Source organism: Oncorhynchus kisutch, linkage group LG15 (genome assembly GCF_002021735.2).
Source record: "Oncorhynchus kisutch isolate 150728-3 linkage group LG15, Okis_V2, whole genome shotgun sequence".
Lineage (NCBI taxonomy): Eukaryota > Metazoa > Chordata > Actinopteri > Salmoniformes > Salmonidae > Oncorhynchus > Oncorhynchus kisutch.
In genome coordinates, this window is record NC_034188.2 from 36,230,904 (window position 1) to 36,244,003 (window position 13,100).

At 42.2% G+C, this 13,100-nt stretch overlaps 1 pseudogene; it reads left to right on the top strand.

Annotated features, from left to right (window-relative positions):
• The first annotated feature begins 5,519 nt into the window (after window positions 1–5,519).
• Window positions 5,520–11,426, top strand: LOC109905980 (translation factor GUF1, mitochondrial-like; annotated as a pseudogene).
• The last annotated feature ends 1,674 nt before the right edge of the window (window positions 11,427–13,100 follow it).

Consider the following 13,100-nt stretch of genomic DNA (forward strand, 5'->3'; position numbering starts at 1 on the left):
TTGTAGGCATATCATTGGAAGATTGACCATAAGAGGCTACATTTACCAGGTGTCCGCCCGGTGTCCTTTGTCTAAATTGGTGCGTAATCTTCAGCTGCAGGCATTTTTCCCATGGGATTCAGAGGAGAAAGCACACTTTCACGAACGATATATCATCGAAGAGATATGGCGTTTTGATGACTGAATTTGTTTTTTTTGGTAGACAAACGTGATGTACAAAACGGAGCGATTTCTCCTATACAAAGAATCTTTTTGGACAAACTGAACATTTGCTATCTAACTGAGAGTCTCCTCATTGAAAACATCCGAAGTTCTTCAAAGGTAAATGATTTTATTTGAATGCTTTTCTTGTTTTTGTGAAAATGTTGCCCGCTGAATGCTAACGCTAAATGCTACGCTAGCTATCAATACTGTTACACAAATGCTTGTTTTGCTATGGTTGAAAAGCATATTTTGAAAATCTGAGATGACAGTGTTAACAAAAGGCTAAGCTTGAGAGCTAGCATTTATTTCATTTCATTTGCGATTTCCATGAATAGTTAACGTTGCGTTATGGTAATGAGCTTGAGGCTGTATTCACGATCCCGGATCCGGGATGGCTAGTATCAAGAGCAGGTAGGGGTGGTATACAGAAGATTGCCCTATTTGGTAAAATACCAAGTCCATATTATGGCAAGAACAGCTCAAAGGTATTGATTTTGTCATTGCCTTGGATGCTAAAAAGAGCTGTGCTGCCATGTTTATTGACCTGTCAAAAGTTATCAAGAATAGGCCTGGGATATACAGCCTGTTTATAGTTTCAGAATTATCTTCTCGACAGAACTTAGGCCATCTTGACAGATGGGGTTAAATCTGAATTTCTTGAGATTCAAAAAGGTGTTCCTCAGGTTTCGATTATGGGTCCATTATTGTTCACCTTGTATATTAATGACATAGGAAACACTGTTAATACTTGTAACATTCATCTCTACGCAAATGACACAGTTTTGTATTCCTGTGCCACCTCAGTGCAGCAGGCCATTTGTGAACTTCAGCATGACTTTGATTTCAATACAGAAATCACTTACAGATTTGAGGTGGAGTTGGAAAAACCAAGAATAAAAATGGAGCTGTGCTAAAGGCTCCAAAAGAAAACAATAACGGTAAATGGCTAGCTACCGTTTTAATCGGGAGCTCAATGGTAAAGCAAGTGTCAATCCAAGATACACGCATACTTTGTTTTCCAGGTGCTAAAGTCACCGACTTAATTGGAATTTTACCAGTAGTCAAGAAGCAGATTCCTGACAACAGTAGTGTTGCACGTTGGTTCAAATGACATTATGGGAGTTAAATCTGTGAGACTCAAAAACAACTTCTTATTGCTTGGAAACAGCTCACAGCCTTGTGGGAATTATCTTTTATTTTTTACATTTAACCTTTATTTAACTAGGCAAGTCAGTTAAGAACGAATACTTATTTACAATGACAGCCTACTGGGGAACAGTGGGTTAAGGGGCAGAATGACACATTTTTACCTTGTCAGCTTGGGAATTTGATCCAGCAACCTTTTGGTTACTGGCTCACCACTCTAACCACTAGGCTACCTGCCAATATCTTAGGACCAATCCCATCTCCTCGCTGTTGTGGGACTGAGAGTTTTAGTCGTATGTGGTCTTTTCATCTATGGCTAATGCATCTTTCTAAAGACATGGGCACGTCATTTGTTGACAATAAAATGTAAGATAATATAGAAAATAGCCCTATTTGGTAAAAGACCAAGTTCATAATTTGGCAAGAACAGCTCAAATAAGCACAGAGAAACAGTCCATCATTACTTTAAGGCCTGAAGGTCAGTCAATACGGAACATTTCAAGAACTTTGAATGTTTCTTCAAGTGCAGTCGCCAAAACCATCAATCGCTATGATGAAACTGGCTCTCATGAGGACCGCCACAGGAAAGAAAAACCCAGAGTTACCTTTGCTGCAGAGGACAAGTTCATCAGAGTTAACTGCACCTCAGATTGCAGGCCAAATAAATGCTTCACAGTTTAAGTAACAGACACATCTCAACATCAACCGTTCCGAGGACACTGCGTGAATCTGGCCTTCATGGTCGAATTGCTGCAAGCAAACCACTACTAAAGGGCTTTTTGGTTCCAACCTCTGTCTTTGTGAGAGGCAGAGTAGGTGAACGGATGATCTCCGCATGTGTGGTTCCCATCATGAAGGTGTGATGGTGCTTCGCTGGTGACAATGTCAGTGATTTATTTAGAATTCAAGGCACCCTTAATCAGCATGGCTATCACAGCATTCTGCAGTGATATCCCATCTGGTTTGCGCTTAGTTGGAATATTTGCTTTTCAATAGGACAATGACCCAAAAACACCTCCAGGCTGTGTAAGGGCTATTTGACCAAGAAGGAGAGTGATGGAGTGCTGCATCAGATGACCTTGCCTCCACAATCACCTGACCTCAACTCAATTGAGATGGTTGGGAATGAGTTGAACCGCAGAGTGAAAGAAAAGCAGCGAACAGGTGCTCAGCATATGTGGGAACTCCTTCAAGACTGTTGGAAAAGTATTCCTCATGAAGTTGGATGAGAGAATGCCAAGTGTGTGCAAAGCCATCATCAAGGCAAAGGGTGGCTACTTTGAAGAATCTCAAATATATTTTGATTTGTTTAACACTTTTTTGGTTACTGCATGATTCCATATGTGTTGTTTCATAGTGTTGATGACTTCACTGTTATTCTACAATGTAGAACATAGTAAAAATAAATAAAACCCTTGAATGAGAAGGTGAGTCAAAACTTTTGACTGGTACTGTAAATCAACCACATTTCCCCCCCAGTCCTGTCTGGTCGGTGGTACTGCATTAGAGATCAGAACCTTTGTTTGAATCCAACTTTGTAAAATAAGATTGTTACCTCAGTGTCTTGCCTGAGTCATTGGGCAGTTGGCCAACAAATTAAAACGAGTCCACTCATATAGCATGGGGAAGTAATAAATGTAGAATAATTCACTTGTGACAGGTAGTCTAAATAATAATTTTGTTATTTTATCAAATTAATCTAAATCTTAATGAGCGTGCTGGCACTGAAAAACCTGGATCCATCTGCAACCCATTGAGCTAATTGATTATTACAATTAACGAGTTGGATATGAACTGGTTATGAAAAAGCTTAGCATTTTCATAATGGAAGAATACCAAGAAAAACAGTACAACTGGCCTTAATATATCCACACTTGACAAGGAAGGAGACTCGTAATTGAGTTGTCATCGTGAGAAAGAGGCACACGCACATATTCACATGCACACACTCGCTGCCTTCAAGTGGTTTCATTGGATGTTGGTCAGAGATGAAGGCGGTGGAAAGATATTTTATTTGATTTCTTATCTGAACATTATTCTGGGGACCTACTCAGTATGCGTGGGTTGCTGTCTTATGTTGCCATGGCAATGATTTTTCCACCCTCCTATTCTTGTCATCTGTGCAGGGGGCCACCATGTGGGAAATAATGGAATGGCCTAGAAACAGCACCATTCATAGTATAGGCTGCTACACAATACTGTATATGACGATATTTGAACATCTGTCATCACCCTGCAACTCAATAATAGACTGCTCCTACCAAGGTTCACTACTGGTTACAAAAAATAACAACAAAAACCCAATTTTTCTGTTGACAAATCAGCCGTCTCCCCTTTTCTGGGTTGCATTTCGATGTTTTTCTAAGGCTTTGATTAGGTGTCAAACTCATCCCAGAGGATAATTGGAACTGTCAGATGTTTGGGCCCTACACAAGAAAGGTACACTGTCAGTTTTCACAAGACGTGCCAGTCGCCTATCTGGCTTTATGGCCATGTTAGAAATAGTCCTGTGGAAATTTAGGCTGGGGGCTTTATCCAGGTCAGTGGAGACATAACTCTAACCTGAAAGAGTCGGAAAAGCCACAAGGCATTCTTGCTCTTCAACAAGGATGAAGCGATCTTCCTGAAATGGGGGCACATTTTATTCTGACCCTGGCTCAGTTGGTATAACATAAAACAATCTAGGTTATCTAGTGTGTTAGTGAGTGTAACTAAATTGTTCCTATTCCTGTGCTATCCCACTCAAGCTGTTTCTACTCTTTATAATTTTGTCTTAGTAAAAGCACAAATCATTTTTTTTGCAATATTGAAAATCACTTCTGGAACCACCATAGGGCCCCTTTAAGAGCAACAGGTGCCAAACTACATTTCCCATGATGCACTGTTAGTAACCTTAAACCCCAACTTTGTTGTGCCCTGACTGTCTACTGTGCATGTTTTTTTTGTTAGGTGAAAATCACCTTTAGGCAAAGTTATTTAAAGCGGATGTTTCATCACACCGCTTAGAATTCCCACATTGTGATTGAAATGTAAAGAAATGTAGCTAAGGTTGACACGATTTAACCAGGTCTGCGGCGTTAAATTGGCTAGTTAAATGTCAATGCACTGAAGCTTTGTAACGAATGTATTAGCTAGCAGTAACTAACTGTCTTTAATACATCCTGAAGGGTGTAGAACGCATATTTTGGGACTTTAATCAAACAAGATGAAGGAGCCATAACTGTAACACAGTTTGCACTGGCATTCGACACCGATGTATGTTGCCTAGAAACCCGGCGTTAGGGGCAGAAGCTAGAGTTTGAATCAGGAAAGTTTACTCTCACGAACTGTACAAGCCAGAATGTTGAATACGATTATATTTTGATGTACTTTACTGGTTGTCCGTGCTGTTGGTTCTTTTGGCTTTAGAAATGTGAGACAATATATCCACAGGAAATTATAATTACATAAACTTGTCAATGCACTTTTAATGCATTTAGATTTATATCCCCTGAAGCATACGCAGATCCATGTAATCACGAACTGGGCAAGTATGCATGTCTCCTGCAAGTAATTGTTTACTTATGCGCAGAGGAATGTACAAACATTGCTTTGAAAATGTGATGTAATTATACTTTCCTGTGGATATATATTGTCTTACATTCCTACCGCCAAAAGGACCAACCACACTGACAACCGGTAAAATGCATTCAAATATGATTTTATTCAACCTTCTGGCTTTTAGAGGTGGTGAGAGGAAACGTTCCTGATTCAAACACTAATTTCTGCCCAAAGTAGAATTCTCTGCAATTCAACGTTGTGTTTAGGCAACCTGTTCAGGCACCTGTTTTCTGCACACACACCACCAGTATGCTCAGTACACAGGCTGACAAAGTAAGGAACACCACATTGCAAACGGACAGCGTGCATGCAGTGTCCATTCTTTTATAAAGTCTTGTCCTTTACTGTAACTACACTAACTTTGTTATGTCATAGATATGTCAAAGTTCCCAGTGGAGAGGATCATACATGTCAGCATCATTGCTCACATTGACCATAGGAAGAGCACCTGGGCTGACAGGTTTCTGGAAATTACAGGTCCCGTTTGCATTACCATATCCATACTCATGGATCACACAGATACTCATGCATTTAGTTGTATTGTATGATATGGCTCACCTCATCGCTTGGTTTTGATAGGTGCCATAACCACCAGGAATACCCCCCATAGCTGCGGCAAATAGGGGTGCTGCAGCAACCTTGAAAAATCGACATAATAATTTAAACAAAACATTTACACAGCGTCAATAGACGGTGTTTTATAAACAAACATGTACAGTAGTAGAATATGTCTGCATTCTGACGCGAATGTGCTTGTGGGTCTCTCTCTCCAGAGATGTGTCCTATTGACCAGTCAGACTACAGCGCCCTCCGCAGTGCTGTGGCGAAACTGCAGTTTGATGTGCAGAAGGACAGCAGTCTGGCACCGGGAGCAGGCTGGAGGTTGTATCATAACAATACCAACTAAATTATCATCTAATCTCTCATCCACTACTCAAAGCTATGCAAGTGGTGAAGGGTTGATCTTGACAGGATACTTGTGTTCTTCATTCGTTTTCCTTTTTGAGGGACACCAATTTCAGTCGTGATCATGCACTCCTAAATCGTACTCACTCTCTCCTCACTTACTTTCTTTCCCTTGGTCTTTCTTTCCTTCTTTCCTTCCTTCCGCTGGCTAGGCTTCCTGGGCCTGCTCCACATAGAGTTGTTGCACCAGTGCTTGGAGAAGGAGTACAACTCCTCTGTCAAAGTGACAGACTCCACCATGCCTACGAGGCTGTCTTGTCCTGCGCCAAGCTCATTGAGGTAATACACAGCACCACCCTCTACAGGGGGCTTCAAATTACATCTATTGCTGGGAAAAGTTTACGTGATGATATCCCAGCAAAGTAAATGCACATATATACAGTGGGCTCCAAAATTACTGGCACCCCTGACTGGCAATCCACAAACAATACTTCAAAAAATATTCAAAATATAGAGATAACCTCAAAATACCAACATGTGAGAAGCACTGTACTTTATTAATGTTTCAATGGAACCAACCAAAATCATTTAATTATTTAATACAAAATAAATGTAACCAAAATCAAGGTTTCGTAATTATTGGCACTCCTCATTTAGTACTTAGTGCAGCCACCTCTGGCAAGTATAACAGCATGGAATCTTTTCCTGTAATGTTTGACAAGGTTCAAAAACATTTCCCTTTGTCATTATGGTGTATTGTGTGTAGATTGTAAAGCACATTTTTTATTTAATCCATTTTAGAATAAGGCTAAAACGTAACAAAATTTGGAGAAAGTCAGATCTGAATACTGTCATGTGAACCTTTTTTTTAAACTTTATTTTATTTCACCTTTATTTAACCAGGTAGGCAAGTTGAGAACAAGTTCTCATTTACAATTGCGACCTGGCCAAGGTAAAGCAAAGCAGTTCGACAGATACAACGACACAGAGTTACACATGGAGTAAAACAAACATACAGTCAATAATACAGTATAAACAAGTCTATATACAATGTGAGCAAATGAGGTGAGAAGGGAGGTAAAGGCAAAAAAGGCCATGGTGGCAAAGTAAATACAATATAGCAAGTAAAACACTGGAATGGTAGTTTTGCAATGGAAGAATGTGCAAAGTAGAAATAAAAAGAATGGGGTTCAAAGGAGCAAAATAAATAAATTAATTAAATACAGTTGGGAAAGAGGTAGTTGTTTGGGCTAAATTATAGGTGGGCTATGTACAGGTGCAGTAATCTGTGAGCTGCTCTGACAGTTGGTGCTTAAAGCTAGTGAGGGAGATAAGTGTTTCCAGTTTCAGAGATTTTTGTAGTTCGTTCCAGTCATTGGCAGCAGAGAACTGGAAGGAGAGGCGGCCAAAGAAAGAATTGGTTTTGGGGGTGACTAGAGAGATATACCTGCTGGAGCGTGTGCTACAGGTGGGAGATGCTATGGTGACCAGCGAGCTGAGATAAGGGGGGACTTTACCTAGCAGGGTCTTGTAGATGACATGGAGCCAGTGGGTTTGGTGACGAGTATGAAGCGAGGGCCAGCCAACGAGAGCGTACATGTCGCAATGGTGGGTAGTATATGGGGCTTTGGTGACAAAACGGATTGCACTGTGATAGACTGCATCCAATTTGTTGAGTAGGGTATTGGAGGCTATTTTGTAAATGACATCGCCAAAGTCGAGGATTGGTAGGATGGTCAGTTTTACAAGGGTATGTTTGGCAGCATGAGTGAAGGATGCTTTGTGGCGAAATAGGAAGCCAATTCTAGATTTAACTTTGGATTGGAGATGTTTGATATGGGTCTGGAAGGAGAGTTTACAGTCTAACCAGACACCTAAGTATTTGTAGTTGTCCACGTATTCTAAGTCAGAGCCGTGCAGAGTAGTGATGTTGGACAGGCGAGTAGGTGTATACAGAGAGTCGGTCCAAGAATTGAACCCTGTGGCACCCCCATAGAGACTGCCAGAGGTCCGGACAGCAGACCCTCCGATTTGACACACTGAACTCTATCAGAGAAGTAGTTGGTGAACCAGGCGAGGCAATCATTTGAGAAACCAAGGCTGTCGAGTCTGCCGATGAGGATGTGGTGATTGACAGAGTCGAAAGCCTTGGCCAGATCAATGAATACGGCTGCACAGTAATGTTTCTTATCGATGGCGGTTAAGATATCATTTAGGACCTTGAGCGTGGCTGAGGTGTACCCATGACCAGCTCTGAAACCAGATTGCATAGCAGAGAAGGTATGGTGAGATTCGAAATGGTCGGTAATCTGTTTGTTGACTTGGCTTTCGAAGACCTTAGAAAGGCATGGTAGGATAGATATAGGTCTGTAGCAGTTTGGGTCAAGAGTGTCCCCCCCTTTGAAGAGGGGGATGACCGCAGCTGCTTTCCAATCTTTGGGAATCTCAGACGAGACGAAAGAGAGGTTGAACAGGCTAGTAATAGGGGTGGCAACAATTTCGGCAGATAATTTTAGAAAGAAAGGGTCCAGATTGTCTAGCCCGGCTGATTTGTAGGGGTCCAGATTTTGCAGCTCTTTCAGAACATCAGCTGAATGGATTTGGGAGAAGGAGAAATGGGGAAGGCTTGGGCGAGTTGCTGTTGGGGGTGCAGTGCTGTTGACCGGGGTAGGAGTAGCCAGGTGGAAAGCATGGCCAGCCATAGAAAAATGCTTATTGAAATTCTCAATTATGGTGGATTTATCAGTGGTGACACTGTTTCCTATCTTCAGTGCAGTGGGCAGCTGGGAGGAGGTGTTCTTATTCTCCATGGACTTTACAGTGTCCCAGAACTTTTTTGAGTTAGTGTTGCAGGAAGCAATTTTCTGCTTGAAAAAGCTAGCCTTGGCTTTCTAGCTTCCCTGAACAGCTGCATATCACGGGGGCTGTTCGATGCTAATGCAGAACGCCATAGGATGTTTTTGTGTTGGTTAAGGGCAGTCAGGTCTGGGGAGAACCAAGGGCTATATCTGTTCCTGGTTCTACATTTCTTGAATGGGGCATGTTTATTTAAGATGGTTAGGAAGGCATTTTTAAAGAATATCCAGGCATCCTCTACTGAAGGGTTGAGATCAATATCCTTCCAGGATACCCCGGCCAGGTCGATTAGAAAGGCCTGCTCGCTGAAGTGTTTCAGGGAGCGTTTTACAGTGATGAGTGGAGGTCGTTTGACCGCTGACCCATTACGGATGCAGGCAATGAGGCAGTGATCGCTGAGATCTTGGTTGAAGACAGCAGAGGTGTATTTAGAGGGTAAGTTGGTTAGGATGATATCTATGAGGGTGCCCGTGTTTAAGGCTTTGGGGGGGTACCTGGTAGGTTCATTGATAATTTGTGTGAGATTGAGGGCATCAAGTTTAGATTGTAGGATGGCTTGGGTGTTAAGCATGTTCCAGTTTAGGTCGCCTAGCAGCACGAGCTCTGAAGATAGATGGGGGGCAATCAGTTCACATATGGTGTCCAGAGCACAGCTGGGGGCAGAGGGTGGTCTATAGCAGGCGGCAACGGTGAGAGACTTGTTTTTAGAGAGGTGGATTTTTAAAAGTAGAAGTTCAAATTGTTTGGGTACAGACCTGGATAGTAGGACAGAACTCTGCAGGCTATCTTTGCAGTAGATTGCAACACCGCCCACTTTGGCAGTTCTATCTTGTCTGAAAATGTTGTAGTTTGGAATTAAAATTTCTGAATTTTTGGTGGTCTTCCTAAGCCAGGATTCAGACACAGCTAGAACATCCGGGTTGGCAGAGTGTGCTAAAGCAGTGAATAGAACAAACTTAGGGAGGAGGCTTCTAATGTTTACATGCATGAAACCAAGGCTATTACGGTTACAGAAGTCGTCAAAAGAGAGCGCCTGGGGAATAGGAGTGGAGCTAGGCACTGCAGGGCCTGGATTCACCTCTACATCGCCAGAGGAACATAGGAGGAGTAGAATAAGGGTACGGCTAAAAGCTAAGAGAATTGGTCATCTAGAATGTCTGGAACATAGAGTAAAAGGAGGTTTCTGGGGGCGATAAAATAGCATCAAGGTATAATGTACAGACAAAGGTATGGTAGTATGTGAATACAGTGGAGGTAAACCTAGGTATTGAGTGATGAAGAGAGAGATATTGTCTCTAGAAACATAATTGAAACCAGGAGATGTCATTGCATGTGTGGGTGGTGGAACTAATAGGTTGATAAGGTATAGTGAGTAGGACTAGAGGCTCTACAGTGAAATAAGCCAATAAACACTAACCAGAACAGCAATGGACAAGACATATTGACATTAAGGAGAGGCATGCTTATTCGAGTGATCAAAAGGGTCCAGTGAGTGGAGATGTTGGTTGGGGGTCACGGCGATTTAGACAGCTAGCCAGGCCATCGGTAGCAAGCTAGCATAGGATGGAGGTCTGTTGTTATCCACCTCTTGCGTTCCGTCAGTAGATTAGTGTGGTTTCGTGTGGTAGAGGGGATTAATCCAAATCACACAACAACCTAAAATATGGTAGCCCTTGTTTGGTAACAGTGATCAAAGTTTATAACTCTCCTATTGTAGGAGCATGGGAAAGAGAAGATCTGCATAGTGAACCCAGTTCTCAGACAGGTCTGTAGTGACAGAGTACCTGGATCCCATGGTGATGGGGACCATCTTCGCCCCTGACAACTACACTGGTAAAATCATGAGTATCTGCTTGGTAAGCCAGCCTGGCTTTCAGATGTTGCTAATTATTTGTTTGAATGATCACTGTGTAATCAAGAAATTTAAGAAAAGGGGTTTGGATTTGTCACAGGGTACCGGGCAGCCAATGTGATCAAGATGGATATTCTGCTGAACAGGAAACTTGTGGAGGAACTCAACCGTTGTTCACAAGTAAGACTTTGATAATTAGTACTCAGACAATGACTGAATCCTAACTCAGCATATCTCCCATTTACATTATGGTATGATTCAACTCTTGAATTAGTGTCTGCTTCTCAAATTAGTATTTGGCTCAATATCTGAATATTTCAAGGACCATTAATACTACAATCTATTTGAGTACCGTAATGATGTGACCCTTGTGTGTCTTCTGTTGTGTTTTCCTACGTAGAGAGATTGGGCGTACAGTGCAGGCAATGCTATGTGCGAGCTCCTGCATGACACCAGAACCGGACTAATGTTTGAGATCACAGTACAAACAGCCATCGGCAGCAAAGGGAGACGTAAGTTAACATTTTCATAATGACCCTGAAATAAGACTCGTACGACCAAGTTAGTAGCTTTTGAGATTGCGTGACACCCTCACTCTCTCTCTCTCGCAGGATTACAAGAAAAATGTGCATGCAAAATGTGTAAGGAAACTTTTGTTAATTCATTTAGAATGTGGGTGTGGACGATGTCTAGTATGGTAGCTGATCCTAGTCTCTTACCCTCTTTTAGCACAGAGATGATAACCAGAAAGATGACGCGCCTGAAGAACCAGGCAGAGTGTAAAAAGAAGATGCGGTATGTTGGCACGTGCAAGTCCCCAAAAGATGTCTTCCTCAGTGTTCTGAAGAGGAAAGACAAGTAGAATATCAGTATCCTTATTTATTGAAGCAAGTTTTGGTTCAACAAATAGACTTTAAAAACAGCAAAATAACTTTTAAATGTCCCATACATTTAAAAGTTATGTATAATGTAGATCTCATTGCCAAGAAAAATATATGACGACATGCACAGATTACTCGCTCAAACAGACTTTAAGTGCAAGGTGTAATACATCAATGAACGCTTGTAAATAATAAAACAAGATATGTTATGTCATTTGTTCTGTTTCTCTCTCTCTCCCAGTGGATCCAGTGTGTCAGTTGTAACAATTTGGCTGAATCTTAATTATACTTGTATTTCTTTGATTCCTCTCTCCTTGCCGTCTCCTCAAAACGCATTGGTGGGGAAGATCTTCTGCTCCATTGTGCTTTGAGATTGAGACGAGGGAGGGGGGGAGGGCTTGAGGAATCAAGGAAATACAATAGAGATGAACCCTTTGTGTACTGTTCTGTGCAGTTAGAGTTCTGCTCCACTAGAGGGCTGGGCACTGATGGTTACACTTACAACCCCTTCTCAAATCAAATCCAATTTCATTGGTAACATATATGGTTAGCAGATGTTAATGCGAGTGTAGCGAAATGCTTGTGCTTCTAGTTCTGACCGTGCAGTAATATCTAACAATTTCACAACAACTACCTCATACACACAAGTGTAAAGGAATGAATAAGAATATGTACATAAATATATGGATGAGCGATGGCCGTGCGGCATAGGCAAGATGCAGTAGATGGTATAGAGTACAGTATATACATATGAGATGAGAAATGTAGGGTGTGTAAACATTATATGAAGTGGCATTGTTTAAAGTGACTAGTGATACATTTATTACATCACATTTTTTATTATTAAAGTGGCTAGAGATGAGTCAGTATGTTGGCAGCAGCCACTCAATGTTAGTGATGACTGTTTAACAGTCTGATGGCCTTGAGATAGAAGCTGTTTTTCAGTCTCTCGGTCCCAGCTTTGATGCACATGTACTGACCTCGCCTTCTGGATGATAGCGGGGTGAACAGTCAGTGGTTGTTGTCCTTGATGATCTTTTTGGCCTTCCTGTGACATCAGGTGGTGTAGGTGTCCTGGAGGGCAGGTAGTTTGCCTCCGGTGATGCGTTGTGCAGACCTCACTACCCTCTAGAGAGCCTTACGGTTGTGGGCGGAGCAGTTGCCGTACCAGGCGTTGATACAGCCCGTCAGGATGCTCTCGATTGGGCATCTGTAAAGGTTTGTGAGTGTTTTTGGTGACAAGCCACATTTCTTCAGCCTTCTTCACCACGCTGTCTGTGTGGGTGGACCATTTCAGTTTGTCCCCGATGTGTTCGCCGAGGAACTTAAAACCTTCCACCTTCTCCACTATTGTCCCGTCGATGTGGATAGGGGGGGTGCTCCCTCTGCTGTTTCCTGAAGTCCACGATCATCTCCTTTGTTTTGTTGACATTGAGTGAGAGGTTATTTTCCTGACACCACACTCCGAGGGCCCTCACCTCCTCCCTGTAGGTAATCAAGCCTACCACTGTAGTGTCGTCTGCAAACTTGATGATTGAGTTGGAGGCATGCATGGCAACGCAGTCATGGGTGAACAGGGAGTACAGGAGAGGGCTGAGAACGCACCCTTGTGGGGCCCCAGTGTTGAGGATCAGCGGGGTGGAGATGTGTCCTAC